Here is an 18,246-nt window from a genome sequence, read left to right as displayed (position 1 = left end):
TAATTATTAATGAGAATAATAAATGGGATAATAATAATAATATTTATGGGAAAATTTCAGCTGAAAATTTTGCCTATAAATATACTATTATAGACCCTATTTTTATTTTGAACCCAAAAACCCAAAAGTTTTAGAAAACCAAATTCTCTCCACCTCCTCCTCCTCCTTAATGTCGTTTTCTTGGTGGATACCGGTGGAGTGCTTCACGTTTGAGGAGCAGCTGCTAAGGATCTCCGATCGTTGCTTTTGGATCGCTTATTAAAGGTTAGTAATCGATCCCTACGTTTTTACCACGATTTATATGCTTTTATTTGGATTTTATGTTTGGAAAAAGTGTTTTGCCATGCCTCCGCTGCGTTTAAAATCCAACACGTAGTAGTTGGTTGACTGTTAAGATTAAGTATTGATAAGGGAAATGGAACTCGTGACAACCTGAATCCCCGACCCCAGATTTGGGGGTGTTACATAAACGCTCGCTAGAGTACCTGAAACACAACCGGAAACAGTAAGTAACAAGTCTTAATCAATGAATCCTAATGACCACTGATGGCAAGTACAAAAACTAAACAAATTAACACTGAGTCCCCAGCAGCGGTGCCAAAAACTTGTTAGGGCACAAAGTATGTGCTAAAATACATGCAAGTATACGTGATCGCAAGTAATATAGAATGATTTCTAGTTCGTTCCCACAGATACTCTGACTAATTATATTTAATTGACACTTACTCACCAATGTATGATTACTCTTCAATGTCAAGACAATAACAATTAAGGTTGATTAACTAATATTAACTATGAAAATTGAACACTTAAATTATAAATATTAAACACACGTGAGATCATAACTTCATTAATACTTCATTCAATAGTTATTGTTATTACCCTTAGCATGTAATGGTGATGATATTAATCGAACAACACGAAACTGATAAACACCAATTTTCGTTGTACGAATACCATTCTACCAAACATCCACAATTAAGATAGAAGTTGAACATGCATCAATTATGTTGAGACCCTATATGTCTACAGAATTTGACAACATAATGATTTAAGCGCAAGTTATTCATTATGATTACACAGGGCAAGTAAAACGGTTAGAGTTACCCACTAATCATGCATACAATACATGAATATATACTAGCATGGCAAGTTCTAAATCTCAAGATTCATTGTCGCTTCACAAGAGATTAACACGCTATCTTATATGTTCACGACGCACATAAGACGAATAAGCACAACCTATGCTAGATATCATACAATCGCCACATACCAAGGTATTAAACAATTAACTAAAGAAATCTATAGTAAATCCGCTATGACCCCATGATCATGATTAGCCCATGATAGAACTCATCGTCACCATGGGTTCATATGAAAACATGATAAAACACAACGATATAAACTAATAAAAATACTTAATAAAAACAGAGTACGTCACAAGAGTATTAAGGTTCAAAGAGTAAAGAAAACTAGCATCCATTGTTACAACGAATTGAAAGAATCACAAGATAACGTATGCTTCCTCTTCTTCGTTGTTGCGTGCTAAAACGGTCTTCTTAATCTTCTCTCCTTGTTACTTGTTCCTTGCTTGTTGTGAAAACGTCTCCCAAATAGGTTTATATAAGAGTCCACAAGAAACATCGCTGTCAGAAGCCCGATAGATCTCGAATTAGAAAATTCCGAATTAAAATTCCCGCACCCAGGCGGCCGCCTCCAATCTCCACGCGGGCGCTGAAGGGTTTTTAGAGCATAAACGCAACAAAAACGTAAATTTAAATCTTAAAAAAAAAAACGAAACCCTCCGCAGGATCCATGCGAAAAATAATATTTAATTCCTAGTTCAGTATGTTTACCTTAAGAAGCTTTACATTAATGGAAAGATGGAGGTCTTTAATAGGGATCCAAGAACCACGAGCGGAGATCCTTAGCAGCTGCTCCTCAAGTGTGAAACACTCCACCGGTATCCACCAAGAAAACGATGTAATGGAGAAGGAGGAGGTGGAGATAATTAGGGTTTTGTAAAAATTTTAGGTTTTGGGCAAAAATAGGGTTTATAATAGTATATTTATAAATTCTCTCTCTTGATTTAATTTCCAAAAATTAAATTTTTAATTAATAATATTAAGAATCTTTTCTTAATTAATTTATAATTAATTAAATCTCATTTAATCAATTATTAAATTTGCCAATTAATTATTTATTTCATAAATAAATAATTATCAGCCATTATTAATTAATTCCTCCACCATTAATTCATTCTCTTTTATGGTGTGACCCTGTAGGTTCAATATTAAGCCGGTAGTAGAAATAAATAATAATAAAACTATTTTATCATTATTTATATAAATTCTCTAATTCATTAAATATGATTAATTAATTAATCATATATATTCTACATCGTGAGGGATACTTCTCAGCATATCGCGACTATCCGGATAATACGAATTCACTGCTTAGAATACCAAGAACCTATTCAGTGAGTAGTTACCGTACAATTAATTCCTTCTACCCTGCAATGTCACGATTAAATATACGGCATGGAACTTGTGTCAAGCCTTTCTTATTTAATCACTTGCTTTCCCATTCACTATGCTTAGTTCTATTTAATGTAAATTAGAAACTCCTTTCTAATTTCATTCACTCTGGCCAGAGATTCCTGAACTAACATAAGTGGATCAACATTGAACATTCTCTTCCTTCACTGGAAGGGATAGATCCTTTATTGATCATACACTATCTTCGTGTACAAATTCCTATACCCAGTAGAGCCCTTATAATTGTCCCTTGAGACTAAGAACTAAACCAAAGCATAGTTCAGTGTACATAAGATGACTATGATGACCTCAAGTCTAAGGATACTTGTACAACTATCACTATGTGAACAACTGCTGACACGTGAGTGAACTCCATCAATTGTTCAGCTGTGTGAGTCATGTTCAGTGAACTTATTCTATAATAAGCACCTACATACTAGCTATAGTGTCACCACACAAATGTCTATGAGAACAGACATCCTTCATAATGAAGCAAGCATAGTATGTACCGATCTTTGCAGATTATTAATTACCAGTTAGTAATCCTACGACCAGGAACTATTTAAGTTTAGAGTTATCATTTTTAGATCTCATTATTATGATATCATCACAATCCATAAAAAGCTTTACTCTAAATTGCGGTATATCTTATTTAAACATTTAAATAGATAGAGCCCGCAATAAAAACAAAACAAGTCTTTTATTAATATCAATGAAATCAAAACAGATTACATAAAAGTTATTCCTAAATCCTCATACATGATTGGACTTAGGACATATCTCTTTCAGGCGAGCAGGCGGGCGCCTGCTACCATTCTGATAAAATAATATTTTTGCTTCTAATTTAGCTGATTTCTTCGCACAACTCCCCGCAACTGATCCCAAGCACTTCCCTAGTCTTATTTTAATGAATTCTTCCAATATAAGCAAATTATACCCTGAAATGCAAAAACACTAAAAAAACGCATCAAATACACAAAATACTCGAATTCAAGACATCAATTCAAGCCGTTATAAGACGCTCTAAGTGGTATAAAATGCCAGTTATCAAATACCCAGACACGCACCACAAATATACGATTCTACTCCACAAATACATACAAACTAAATACCAATCACTAAACCGGAATTGTTTAATATAAAAACTTTATACCTTATACATCAGAAAAACTAATCCTTATAAATACGAGACCTTGATTTTTTCTATTATTTGATTCTTTTATCGGCTGATAGTCAATCTTTGTACTTACCTTGTTATATCATTGTAATGATTGCAAATCACCTTATACTTTAAGACCAATGTTGTTCATGATTCTGTTTATTGATTTACTTTGTTTATTCTATTATTGTTATAAAATTGGATTATTTTATAAATGTGGACCAGATTCGTGGTCAGACCAGATTGGTGGTCATGTCAGGCCAATGTGTGCCTTGGATCCAGTATATAGAGTAGAGTTGTGTGCCTTGATCGGGGTTAGTGCGTGACTCATCAGCAGCCTAACCTTTATTTTTAAAATAAAAATTGAATATCCAATTCTAATCATTACTTATAAAGAAACTTGATATCGTAAATCATTTCGTTTGATCATTGTTTAATCTCAGTATTGTCATTGTGACTTGCTGAGCTAGTTAGCTCATTTGTGCGATTCTGTTTATGTTCCTTTCTAGTTAAGAAGGAACCTGTTGGTAGCAAGGATCCCCAATCAAGTGTGCAAACTAGGATCCCAAGTTGAGCGGAATAAGCTAGCTGGAGACTTTTGTAATAATGTAAGTTGAAAGTTTGTAAGAATGTTTAATATTCAAATGTAAGTTTAACTAGTTGGGTTTTGGAACGTTTGTAATATAAGTAAGTTGTGGCTTGTGTGCATAATTTAACCTGTTACGATCCGTGGATGGAGGTAAGTAGGGTCATTACATATTATTATTATTATTTCTATAAGCAGGTTCATATATTGTGTGTGTGTGTTGTGAACCCCAAACTCCTGACCCGGGTTTGGAGAGCGTCATAATTCAAGATCAACTTTTATCTTTAGAGTAGGCCTTTGAAACCCATGATTAATTTTAGATTCATCAAGAACATTATTATTAAAATGATATGGCATAGGTTGTGCAAACATTTTATTCAATAAAGGCATGTTATATGGCATTTGTGGCATATTAAATGCAGCACGGTAAGGATTTTGTGCAAATGACATGTTAACAAAATGTGCAAGTGAATTTTGTTGGGGCATAACAGGCATTGCATGCATAGGTTACATAGTCATGTTAGACAAAGAAGGAGGTGCAGACATGGGTGCATTCATAACAGACATGTAGTTAGTAGATAAATGAATAACTCTACCACATTTCAGACATGGTTTTCTAGGTGCATACTTATCAAGTGTGGTTGTTGTGTTTTTTAATCCCTACTTTCCCATTCCTATTGGTTTTTCTTTTATATTATATTTTAACCTCAATCATTTACATCCTGTCATTCAATTGCTTCATTGACAGATGCTATACATTCACTTTCCCTGCATCCTTGGTTTTGCTTGATTCTCCTGAGACAAAATTCTTTATGACTAAACCATATTTCTCATTAAGCTTTTTTATCTTTCCTTTGCTAATGGTCTTTTTCTCCTTCAACAGATGAGCTTCATATTTCAACGAATGAGCTTTATCATTTAACAGATAAGCTTCATCATTCGTTGATTCAGCATCCGTTGACGGACCATCAACTAACTCTTGGTTCAGTTTAGGGCTGAGCAAAACCGAACCGAAACCGAAAAACCGAACTGAACCGTGCTAATTCGGTTCGGTTCGGTCCTAAATTTTTCAGAAATTCGGTCTATTCGGTCCGGACCGAATAGACCGAAATAAAATTCGATTCGGTTTGATTCTTTTCACAAATATTTCGGTCCGGACCGAATAGACCGAATAGACCAAATCATAAATACTAAAATTTTGTATTATATATATTTTACATATATCTTAAAAATAATCATCAAAATTTTTAATTTGTAATTACATTTATGGAGTATTAGAACTCTATATATCACATTACTGTAATTATATTTTAAAATTTATAATTTGTGATTTAATTTTTAATGCAATTTTATTTTTGAAAAAAAATTCGGTCTATTCGGTCCCAAATCGAACCGAACTGAATTATTTCGGTTCGGTTCGGTCCGGTCCATAATATAACTTCGGTCCGGTTCGGTCCAAGAAAAAATGACTATTCGGTTTTTCGGTTTATTCGGTTCGGTCCGGTTTTGGACCGAACCGACCGAATGCTCAGCCCTAGTTCAGTTTCTTCTTGTCTTTTTTCCAGACTTCTTCGCAAAATGATTCAATCCCTTGAACTTTAGCAATATGTGTACTAACATCCCTAGAAGATTTCCAGGCTTTAATGACTTCTTTCTCTCATTCAAGCTGCTTTCTCACAATTTCCTCTTTCTTCAAAGACTATGTTAACTCATCTTTAGCAATCTTTCACTGAATTTTCAATTTCTCAAACTCAATGAATTGAGTTTCTAATGTAGCATTTCTGCCTCTTAAAAACACATTATTCTCTTTAATTCTAGTGTTCTCTTTTGTGAGTCAATTAAGTGTAGCACGTAAATGATACAATTCAGTAGACATATCATTAATAGCATCATTACATTCATCTTTAGAAAGTTATGCAAAATTAGTAGTGATTACCGGATTTCTAGATGAGTTAACCTCTGTTGCATCTGACTTGGCCATGATAGGCTGATTTCTGGTTTCGTTTTGCTTCTCTGGAAAATTCTTTCTTAAATATACAACTGTGTTTTGAATATGCAAGAATGTAAATAAGACTTTAAAAGTATTCAACTAACTCAAAGTAAATAAACACAAGTTTAAAAACTTTCTGGTGGATTTGTCTTTCCACCAGAGATGTATATATTGAGAAACTCTCTGTGATGCAAGAATGCACACAGTTGCTTACATGTAATCTTTACAACTTAGAACTTGAGAGTATTAAAGATACGGATTGCTTTCTACTTGTTGTTCTAGTTAGTTAAGTTCTAAGTTACTTGCTACACTTGGTTTATATATCACCAAGTTACATGTGCAATAAGACAAATAATATCCCTATCAGCTAGGTCCAACCACATGCTTCTTCATTTCTTTGTCCATTGCAATCCAAGTTAGATACAACATCTTTGAACCCATATGACTCTAACACCAACAATCAGGCTGCCACGTTCTTTTTGTGCACTATCAACCCATATGACTCTATCAGCTTTGATCAAGTCCCTGTCAACTGCTATCTTGTTGATTATTCGTTAAAGCTTTTAGATGTTATTCGTTGACACTATAATGGTTTCATCCGTTGAAGCTTTCTTGATAATATCCATTGACAGCTTTATCTGTTATCCATTGAAGGTTTGACTGGCTTATCCGTTGAAGGCATATTGTTATCCGTTGAAGCTTGTAGAGTCATTTGTTGAAGCTTTGTAGAATAGCAGTTGAAGTTGTTTCCATAGCAGTTGATACTCTTGCACTTATACAAAATTACAAGGCATTTTATATTTACAATTAACCCACCTATTTTGTATATCTTGATAGTAGTCAACATGACTTAGAAACTACTAAGCTACCCAATCCCCATCTATTATAGTGTATAAAATGTGCTACATACTTATTAATATAAGCTACTCCATCAAGGGATAGACAAACTGAGGTTATCCGTTGAAGGCTACAAATGACACTAAATAAATCTACTTAAGGTGTTTTGGTGAGTTGTCATCAAGACTACAACATATTTCTAACATGTATTAACTATTGATGATTTATCGATATGTGGTTATTAGTATTTTATTTGGATACTGATGCAAATATTTCGAACGAATATCAGGTAGCCGGTTTTACGATGACGACGTGCAAGTGCGCTGAGTAAGGGAACTTTGGCGGGACTGATGAATGTATAGCTTGTGTATACAGCTTTTTTTAAATAAAGTAATATATATTTTTAGTTTGTAGGGTGAATGAAAGAGTTGTGTAAGAGTATAGGTATTTTTGTTAAGAGGCAAGAGGCATACATTGACTCGGAGTCCTCCGCACCATAGAGTTTTATTTTTGTTTTCAAATAAAAAATGGAAAGTCTTAGGATGGTTTTCTTGAAAAGTGTTAAACATTTGACCGAAAAATCATGTTTTGCTAGATACACGTAAACCTGGCAAATCGAATAATCGGATCAGTTTCAGATCAGATCGGTTCCCCTATCGGATTATGATATAATTGAAGGTCATACAGATCAGATCGAATGTGATTCCGTTAGGGTCTAAATCGGATTAAAAGTGGATAAAATTCAGATAAATATCGAACAAAATTCGGTTCGGATTAAATTCGGTTCAGACATTTTTGGATCATAACTTATTTATTTTTTTATTTTGTGAAACTTAAAAAATAAGTAAAAATGTAGCTGAGGTGCTAAATTTTTTCTTTTTATAAAATGTAGCACTTTTAATATAATATGATGTACTTTTACATAATATTATGATCAAATATTTATATTATCATGAGCATAAAATACTTTTAAGTATGAATTTTACTTATTTTGGATCATATTCGATTTGGATAATATATGATTCGATTTTTTTCCATTTCAATTTAAAGTCAGATCTAATATTTCAGATCATTTTGAGTTAAATTTTTTCATTCGGGTAATTTTCAGATCGATTTAATTTGGTTTTCAGATAATTTTTGGATTATATAATTCAGATCTCGGATCGGATCTCGGTTCCATAAATTTTGATTCGGTTTTTCGGATTCAAACCCAATTTTCCAAGTCTAGATATGCAAAAATAATTTTTACATTTGTATCTTTATTTCTTATAAATAATTATTTTTTATTATAATAAAATAAATTATAAAATATACAATTTAAAAAATAAGAAGTATATATTTTTAAAATCAATGAACTTAATGATATAAATGTGTATTTTATTTTTTGTTATTGACGGATTCAAACTTTAAGAAATTATAATATATTTTTTTGACAATTTCGTTAATACTGCATGTAACTATGCTCATTTATTTATTTTAAAATTTAACATTTACCTAAAGTTATAATTACTTTCAAATTTATAATAATCAAAATTAACACAAAAAAAATAAATAAATAATATATAGTAGGTTATTTAGGTCATGATGATGTCGTGGAACAGCACTGCTAGCTGCATTGGACATAGAAATGTTACTCAGACCGTTAAACAGGAGTGTTTCTGTTGAAGTCTTGCAATCGTGTATTTTTCTTCTTTTTTTATGAAATATGAAATAAAAATAAAAAACAATTTCAAAATATGGAAAGTGGTACTTTTATTTTATGGAAGATGTTAACCAACCAACTAAATGAAATCTTATGTTTCGCTTATAATAATACTAGCATATAACATATGCGATGCACGGACTTATAATAACACTTTGAATTTTATTATTTCATATAAATAAATTATAAAAAGAATAATGATATATTATTGATATTAACGAAGTTAAAATATTTACGTATTATTTTGTATGTTTCATATTATTGAAGGATTGAAAATTTAGATAGTTAAAATCTTAAAATGTTCACCTACTACCTATAGGTCGCTTCGTTACGCGAGTGCAGAGCCTATAGGAAAGGGAGAGTCTTGAATAAGAGTGGTGTATGTTGAATATATTTGAGATGTCATGTCTAATATGTTTCATGTTTAGTTTTCAGATCTTAACTAACAAAAAATATCAGTTCTTACTAGAATCATGACTTACTGGAAGTCAGGACTTAAGGATATCAGGACTTAGATTATCAGAAGATAATATCAGAAGATGGATATCAGAACTTAAGTACTGGAGGACTACCAGTTAAGGAAGGAAGTTGATTTACAGGAAAGAAGATCGAGACTAATACAAAAAGAAGATATGCATGGAAAGAGTTAGAGGACTAGAAGAATTATATAAGATATCTAATTGATATATTTTAGGAGACAGAATTATATTCCATATCAATTAGAAGTTATCTTGTAACTGTGTGTCTATATAAACACAGATATAGGTTTATTCTATAAGAGTTACGATCATCGAGAAGATCATACATTGTAACCTAGCAGCTCTCGTGATATTTGTTCATCACTGAGAGAGAACAGTTCCATTGTAACAGAGTTTATTATATCGAATACATCTGTTTTCTCTTACTTGTGCTTTAAATTGATTTGATTGTATTATACACTGTATTCAACCCCCTTCTACAGTGTTGTGAGACCTAACAAGTGGTACCAGAGCTGTCTGTTAACACACATACAGTAAAGATCCAAAACAATCATGTCTGAAGAAGCAGAAAATCCAACCAAGCCCGTCAAAACTGAAGAAACTCGAAAGACTCAAAACCATAGTCGATATGAGACTATCAGGGTTCCCATGCTGAGACCTTCTGAGTATCCCATATGGAAAGTAAAGATGGCTATGTTTCTGGAAGTTATAGATCCAAAATACCTTGACAGAATGTATGAAGGACCGCATAAGCCAACCAAGCTCTCTGTTGTAGTTGCAGATCAGCCAGCAAAGACCATACCAAAGGAGAAAAGTGAATACACAGCTGAAGATATCTCATCTATTGCCAAGGATGCAAAGGTAAGGCATTTGCTGCATAGTGCCATTGATAATGTCATGTCGAATAGGGTAATTCAATGCAAGACTGCAAAAGAGATATGGGATGCTTTGGAGACAAGGTGTCAGGGAACTGATGCAATCAAGAAAAATAGGAGGACTATACTCACTCAAGAGTATGAGCACTTTGACTCAAAAAGTGATGAGTCATTAACTGACTTATATGACAGGTTTGTCAAACTCTTGAATGATCTATCACTGGTGGACAAGGAATATGACATTGAAGATTCAAATCTAAAATTCCTTTTAGCTCTTCCTGAAAGTTGGGATTTGAAAGCTACTATTATAAGAGACAACTATGCTCTTGATGAAACTACTCTTGATGAAATTTATGGAATGCTCAAGACTTATGAACTTGAGATGGATCAAAGAAGCAAAAGGCATGGAAGAAAGTCAAGGACAGTTGCTCTTAAAGCTGAGGAGGAATCTTCTAAAGTAGCTTTTGTCTCAGGACTTAAACACAATCTGCTAAGTGTGAGTCAAATCTGTGACAGAGGTTATCATGTGGATTTCTTTGAAGAACACTGTGAAGTTGTAAGCAATTCTACGGGTAAAGTGGTTCTGAAAGGTTACAGGCATGGTAACATTTATGAAACCGGACTTTCAACTAGTTCTGATGGTTCTGCAATCTGTCTGTTGAGTAGAGCATCAATTGAAGAAAGTTGGAATTGGCACAAAAGACTCTCTCATTTAAACTTCAACAACATAAATGAGCTTGTAAAGAAAGATCTTGTGAGAGGACTGCCAAAATCAGTATTTGCTCCTGATGGCCTTTGTGATTCATGTCAAAAGGCAAACAAAGAAAATCTTCTTTCAAGAGCAAAACTGAGTCATCAATTCTTGAGCCTTATCACCTATTGCATGTTGATCTATTTGGTCCAGTCAATGTCATGTCAATTGCAAAGAAGAAATATACTATGGTTATAGTAGATGAGTTCACAAGATACACTTGGGTGTATTTCTTGCACAAGAAGACTAAAACAGCATCTACTCTAACTGATCATGTCAAACAGTTGGATAAATTGATCAAAGATTCTGTTAAAATAATAAGGAGTGATAATGGCACTGAGTTCAAGAATTCAATCATGGAAGAGTTCTGCAAAGATCATGGAATCAAATAGGAATTTTCTACACCTGGAACTCCACAGCAAAATGGAGTTGTAAAAATAAAGAACAGGACTCTCATTGAAGCTACACGAACAATGCTTGATGAAGCAAAGCTACCATCCTATTTTTGGTCTGAAGTTATGTAAACCTCTTTTTTTACACAAAATGCTACACTTATAAACAAGCATGGAAAAACACCATATGAGATGGTGAAGAAAAAGAAGCCAAATCTGAAATACTTTCATGTATTTGGTTGCAAGTGTTTTGTTCTTAACACTCATCCTGAACAGCTGTCAAAATTTGATCTAAAAGCTGATGAAGGAATTTTTGTTGGATATTGACTTTCCATAAAAGCCTTCAGAGTCTACAATTTAAGAATAAGAGTTGTCATGAAATCTATCAATGTCTCTTTTGATGATAAGAAGATTACTAGACTTGAAGATTTCGATTATCATGATCAGCTGAGATTTGAGAATGAAGATTTAAATTCTGATTATGGAAATTCTGATGACTTAAATCCTGATCCTGTAAGTTCTGATCGATTAAGTTCTGATGTCGTTGAAACTGTGGTAACAACTCCAAAGGAAAATGCACATGTCCAGGGGGAGCATGCTGAAGAACCTACCACATCTCAAGACTCTCGAGAAGCATCAGAACCTGTCACTGGCTCTTCAAGTTCTGATTCATCTAGTTCTGATGAGCCAACTTCTGATAATTCTGGAAGCTCTGATTCTTCACCTCCTGAAAAATCAAATTCAAATTCTAAAGTCTCAGAGAGCATAACTATAGGGGGAGCATCAGAAAATGCTGATGGAGATAGCATGGATCATGGGGGAGGATCCAGTTCTAGAGATCAACTTCCATCTGCAAGGAAGTGGACTAAAGCACATACACCTAATTTAATCATTGGAGATGCTGAAGCAGGTGTCAGAACTAGAACTGTAAATTTAAATGAAAGTCTCTATCATTCTTTTCTATCTCAGACTGAACCAAAGAAAGTGGAAGAAGCTCTTCAAGATGTTGATTGGGTGTAAGCAATGCAGGAAGAGTTAAATGAATTTGAAAGAAATAAAGTCTGGACCCTAGTGCCAAGACCAAAGAACAGATCAGCTGTTGGTACAAAATGGGTGTTCAGAAACAAAACTGGCAGTGATGGCATAATTACAAGGAATAAAGCAAGACTGGTTGCTAAAGGCTACTCTCAACAGGAGGGTATTGATTATGATGAAACATTTACACCAGTTACTAGATTAGAAGCCATGAGGATCTTTTTGGCTTATGCTGCTCACTAGAAGTTTAAAGTCTTTCAAATGGATGTGAAAAGTGCTTTTCTCAATGGAGAATTGGAAGAAGAGGTATATGTTGAACAACCTCCAGGCTTTGTAGATCCTAAATTTCCTAATCATGTCTACAGGCTTGACAAAGCACTTTATAGCCTTCAGCAAGCTCCAAGAGCATGGTATGAGACTTTAGCTCAATTCCTTCTGGAAAGTGGATTTCACAGAGGCACAATTGACAAGACTTTATTCTACCTCAACCATGGAAAGGACTTACTTTTGGTACAGATATATGTTGATGATATCATATTTGGTTCTACTAATTCCAAACTGTGTGAGAAGTTTGCAAAACTAATGCAGTCAAGATATCAAATGAGTACGATGGGAGAACTCAGCTATTTTTTGGGCCTTCAAGTCAAGCAAACTGAAGAAGGCACTTTTATCTGTCAATCCAAGTACACCAGAAATTTACTGAAGAAATTTGGAATGCAAGATTATTCAACTGTATCCACTCCCATGGCCACTGCAACCAAGTTAGATAAGGATACTAGTAAATCAGTAGATATTACTAACTACAGAGGTATGATTGGCTCCTTACTCTATCTAACTGCAAGTAGACCTGATATCATGTATGCTACCTGTCTTTGTGCAAGATTTCAGGCTGATCCAAGTGAACCTCACTTATTAGCTGTGAAAAGAATTTTCAAGTACCTTAAGGGTAAGCTGATCTAGGATTGTGGTATCCTAGGGAATCAGATTTTAAGCTAATTGGTTACTCAGATGCAGATTTTGCAGGATGCAAAATAGACAGGAAAAGCACTAGTGGAAGCTGTCAATTTCTTGGAGGCGGATTGGTTTCTTGATTTAGCAAGAAACAAATGTCAATTTCCACATTAACTGCAGAAGCAGAATATATTGCTACAGGAAGTTGTTGTGCACAGATTCTTTGGATGAAGAATCAGTTACTGGATTATGGGTTAGAATTTTCTAAAATCCCTATTTACTGTGATAATCAAAATGCTATTGCTATGACAGGTAATCCAGTTCAACACTCAATGACAAAGCACATCAGCATAAGGTACAATTTCATAAGGGAACATGTGGATGAAGGTACAGTGGAATTGCATTTTGTTCCAACAGATCAACAGCTAGCAGATATCTTCACAAAACCACTATGTGAAGCTACTTTTATAAGATTGGTAAATGAACTTGAAATAGTTTCAGGTTCTTTCTCTAAATCTTCTTAGTTTTTGTTCTCATGCATCAGACTTTATGATCAGTGTTTACATATTGTATTATCTATATGTAATATGTGCTTAATTTGAAAATTCATTAAATGTTGATTGTTATATGATGTGGATTTATATACTCTGATAAGTATTTTTAATGTTCTGTGGCTATTCAATCCAATGAGGATAAATGTGCTAGATGCTGACCTAAATAGTCTTTAACATACTAGAAATCCCTTGTTTAAATTAGTTGTTTATGTGGAAACTCATTAACACAAGCAGATTCTGATATTGAGCTTAGTCAAGTTTACTTTGTGTATCTTATTACTAAGTCACAAACTAGATTCTTATTTCTTATCTGTCAAATTCTGATGTCAGTAAATCTTAAGAATGAACTAAGTGCTGATAAGCCTCATTTATCAAAAGAAAAGAAAAGAAAAGAATAAAAGTCAGGTACTCCTTTGAGATCTAGAGTAAAAATGTGGAAGGAAAGACCCAAGTGCATTGCTGGTATTAAGTAATATGCATTTGAAAAGCAAAAAAAATTCTTGGTGACTTTTCACACTCAATAATTACTGGAGAAATACTCTGATAACAACATAAATTCTGATAAGCAGTCATGACTCACTTACACTGAGAAGCCACTGTAAAAAGGAATTTCAAAAGATGCATAAAATGAGCACAAACAGTTGAGGTGGATTCTTGCATAAATTTGTTCTAAAGAAGACATCATGACTGATGATAGATTTTAAGCATTTTTCTGAGTTATGCCTTATTTATAACGACTCGTGTACTTTAATTTTATTTCTAATATTTGAAAGTGTAATAAAAGTTTAAGTAAATAAATAAAAGATGTGTATTGATTTTGGCAGCGGTTATTGATTGTTATTTAACTAATTATGATTTGTTGATATGTGGGATTGGAATTATGTGATTTATTGGTGAGTTATGTGATTTTATTTTGCTTTTAAAAGTGACTTTATTGTAATTTTAATTCCATAAATATTTGGGTTGTCTTTAAAAATTGGTTTTCTAATTTTATAATTTCAATGATTATTTTTAGGACTTTATAAAAATTGAGAAATTAATATTTTGTTAATTATTCATTTTCAAATGATTTTCTGAGTGTGTTAAATGCTAAAATCCATATTTAATTATGGGAATCTCAAAAAATTATGAAATTTATATTTTATTAAGTTCGTATTATTCAGAGAATTTTAAAATTATTTTGGAAATTTTCGGGAATCGTTTCATGCGCGCGTCGTTTCATTATTTATTAAAAAGCGGGTATAAAGCGTACCTTAAAAATTGTTTAAAAATTTCGAAATTTACATTTTTATTTACTTCGGGATATTTATAATATTTTAAAGATATTTTCGTAATTTTTGGAGGTTGTTTTATTCGCAACTTATTTCGTTAAATTCAGTTTTCAGGGCAAAATTTCAGTTCCCGGGTATATCTGGGATACGTGTCAAAATCTTATAAAAGAAATTGACACGTATCCAATTAACAGATACGTGTCAGCAGTTGGCTTTGGGGAGAATTAAAACATCATCTCTCTATTGTTTCTCTCCTTGTTGCTCTCTCTCTTCTCTCTCGTTCTCGGTTCCTTTTTCATTTTCTTCTTCCTTCGCTTGCTTCCACCTCCTCTCGGTAATTACTATGCTGCAAGTTTTCTTGTATTCCATTGCTATCTCTTCCTTTCTCTTGCCGCTGTTCCCGCCGGTTTCCGGTTGGTGGCGGCGGTAGGCGATTGTGTGTGATTGTGTGTGATTGTGTGTGTATTATGTGGTGTTATGTATGTTGTGTGTGTTGTGTGTGTTGTGTGTTGTGTGTGTTGTGAGTGTGGTGTTGTGTGTGTTGTGTGCAGTGTGTGCGCGCGAGCCGTGGCGCGTGTGTGCTGTGGTCGTGTGGTTCTTATGCTGTCCTGTTTCCCTGTGTTGGATTCTGTTGGGCTTGATTCTGTTGGTTCTGTTGGGCCTGTTATTGGGCCTGGCAGTTGGGTTTAGTAGTGGGCTCTAATTATGGGCTTAATTATTGTGCAGTTGGTTTAATATGAATTAATTTGTGTTATTGCAGGGATTTTTTTGACTGATTTTGTGAAATAAAATACCGTGCAGTAAAAAAATAATTTTAAAAAAAAATCGGTGAAATTTTGGTTGGAATCTGAAATATCGGGTACCCCGAAAATTTTGCCGCCGTACCGCGATGACTCGTTACGAGCGGACGGTGGACGGTGATGACGATGTTCTGAGTCCTAAATTCTATAAATTAATAAAATAAAATAATTATGTAAAATATTTTCGGACTTAAATAATTAGTTGTGATTGGTGTTGGGATGTAAGTTGTATAAAAGGATAAATAATATTGTGGATTATTGAGAATTGTTGACGTCGATTATAAACGACGGGTAGTCTTATAAATAAAGAAGTTGCTGCCAAAATTTTCTAAAATATATTTGTAGTCATACATAATTATGTTTTACGTGATATCCCTATTTATGTTCGAGAAATATAATTGCATGATTATGTGTATAATAATAATACGAGTCGGGTTGTCGGATTTGGGTTATTAGGATTTGAGGATATCAAGCATGTCGGTATAACTAATTAGGGTATTCTGTAATTGTAGATCCCAGTCGAGTTGTTCCAGGATCAAAGTCAGCGTGAAAGCTATTAGCGTTTGTAAAGGTTGCAAGGCAAGTACCCCTGACCATTCTTTTATTGTTCAGTGTACATGAATAGCTAAATGTTTTATTCTCGTAATGGAACAGAAACGTTTTAAGTTACGTATCCCCCGTAGTTATAAAATCACTATTTTCGAATTGTTTTGGGGAGAAGTAACTTCAAAAGGTACCTATCTCGAATGAAATGATTTGCAAACTGGATTTTTATATGTGTGCTGGTTAAATAAATGGTTTTGAAATGAGATAGGTACGAGTGTTTTGAAAACTGGATAAAACGGTCAGATATGGGATACATTGGGGCCAGAGTAGGCCTATTGAGGTGGCGTAAGAGGCTAATTCGGTTGCGCGCATTATAAAACTGATTAGTCCAGCAGGTCAGAGACCTAGCTAGTCTCTGAGTTACGGAACAGGTAAATCGGATGGCAGTTAGAGCCGTCTGGTGTTGATAGCCTGATCAGCTGTCTTCACATATCCACTATGTATCTGATTGGGATTTGTGAATTATATGAAAGCATGATTTATTGATCCAGCGGTTTTTATAAAATGATTAGCATGCTAAAATTTGACTCTGGTATTATGCAGCACACTATAATGTTGTTTTCACAAAGCATGCTAGTTAGTGATATCCAGTTACTTTGATTATCATTATGAAATGTTGATATCATGATTACAGCTCTGTTCCCATTATTGTTGCATTATTGTTTTAATCTGTTATTCATATTTGGTACTGCTGAGCGATTATGCTCACCCTTGCAAACTGTTACGTATATTTCGCAGATGCCTAGAAGATCTGTCAGACCGACCCGTGTTCCCGCCCCTTCTGGACCTGGCTCCTCTGAGGTAGTTTGTATCAGACCATGAGGTCTGAAGAGTTGCTGAATAAAGTTAGTGTGTCGTAGATAGTGAATAAAGAGTTTGTAATAATGAGAAACCTGAATTATACTTGAACCTGGATCAGATCTTGGTTTGGGGTCAAGTTAGTATATTCTAATAATAATAACTCTGTTGTTATAATTTTTGGGTAATTGTGTTTAGTGACGTCAACTCCTGACCCCAGGGTTGAGGCCGTCACATTATTTCTAAGATGTACTGAATTTGATCAGACTTTAATCTTTATCTGATATTTTGCTGAATGCACACACTTTCACTCCATATGAATGATGAAAATTACTGTGGTGATTAAGTTGTTTTTGACAAACAGTTAAGTGTCATTTGTATAAATTCTGAGGACAAGTTCTGATGGAAGTTCTGATGATTAAACTCTGAAGAAAACAAGTCAGTATTTGTATGAAGAATCACAAAAAAGATATTCACTTTTTGAGTACAGAAGCCATGTTCTGATGACTGTTAAAATCTGTTATAAGTTAAGTTCTGATATTAAATCCTGATGGAATCTTTGATGCTTACATGGCATTTTTCTTTACTTGACTTATTTGTGGTAAAATATGAAACAGTCATATTTAAATCAGAATAAATTTGGGTGAGATAAAAACAGTCATAATCATTATGGGTTAGTGGTTAACTTGTATGTCTTGAAAAACTGCATGTGCACGGTAATTATTGCTTATTTTATGTGCCCATTAACTCCTGCTCTAACCGCTTATTGACTATCATGCTTAAAAAATATAACTGTTGAGTGGAGAGAGTATATATATGGGAGTTAACAGATTTTCTAATCTTTTACTTACTTTTCTATTTTTCATCTCTCTTATTCTCTCTCTCTCTCTAATATTCTCTGAAACATTTTCTTTCAGGACTTT

This window comes from Apium graveolens, chromosome 5, assembly GCF_009905375.1.
Source record: "Apium graveolens cultivar Ventura chromosome 5, ASM990537v1, whole genome shotgun sequence".
Lineage (NCBI taxonomy): Eukaryota > Viridiplantae > Streptophyta > Magnoliopsida > Apiales > Apiaceae > Apium > Apium graveolens.
The sequence above is the reverse complement of the archived record's forward strand: the minus strand, read 5'-3'. Positions refer to the sequence as shown.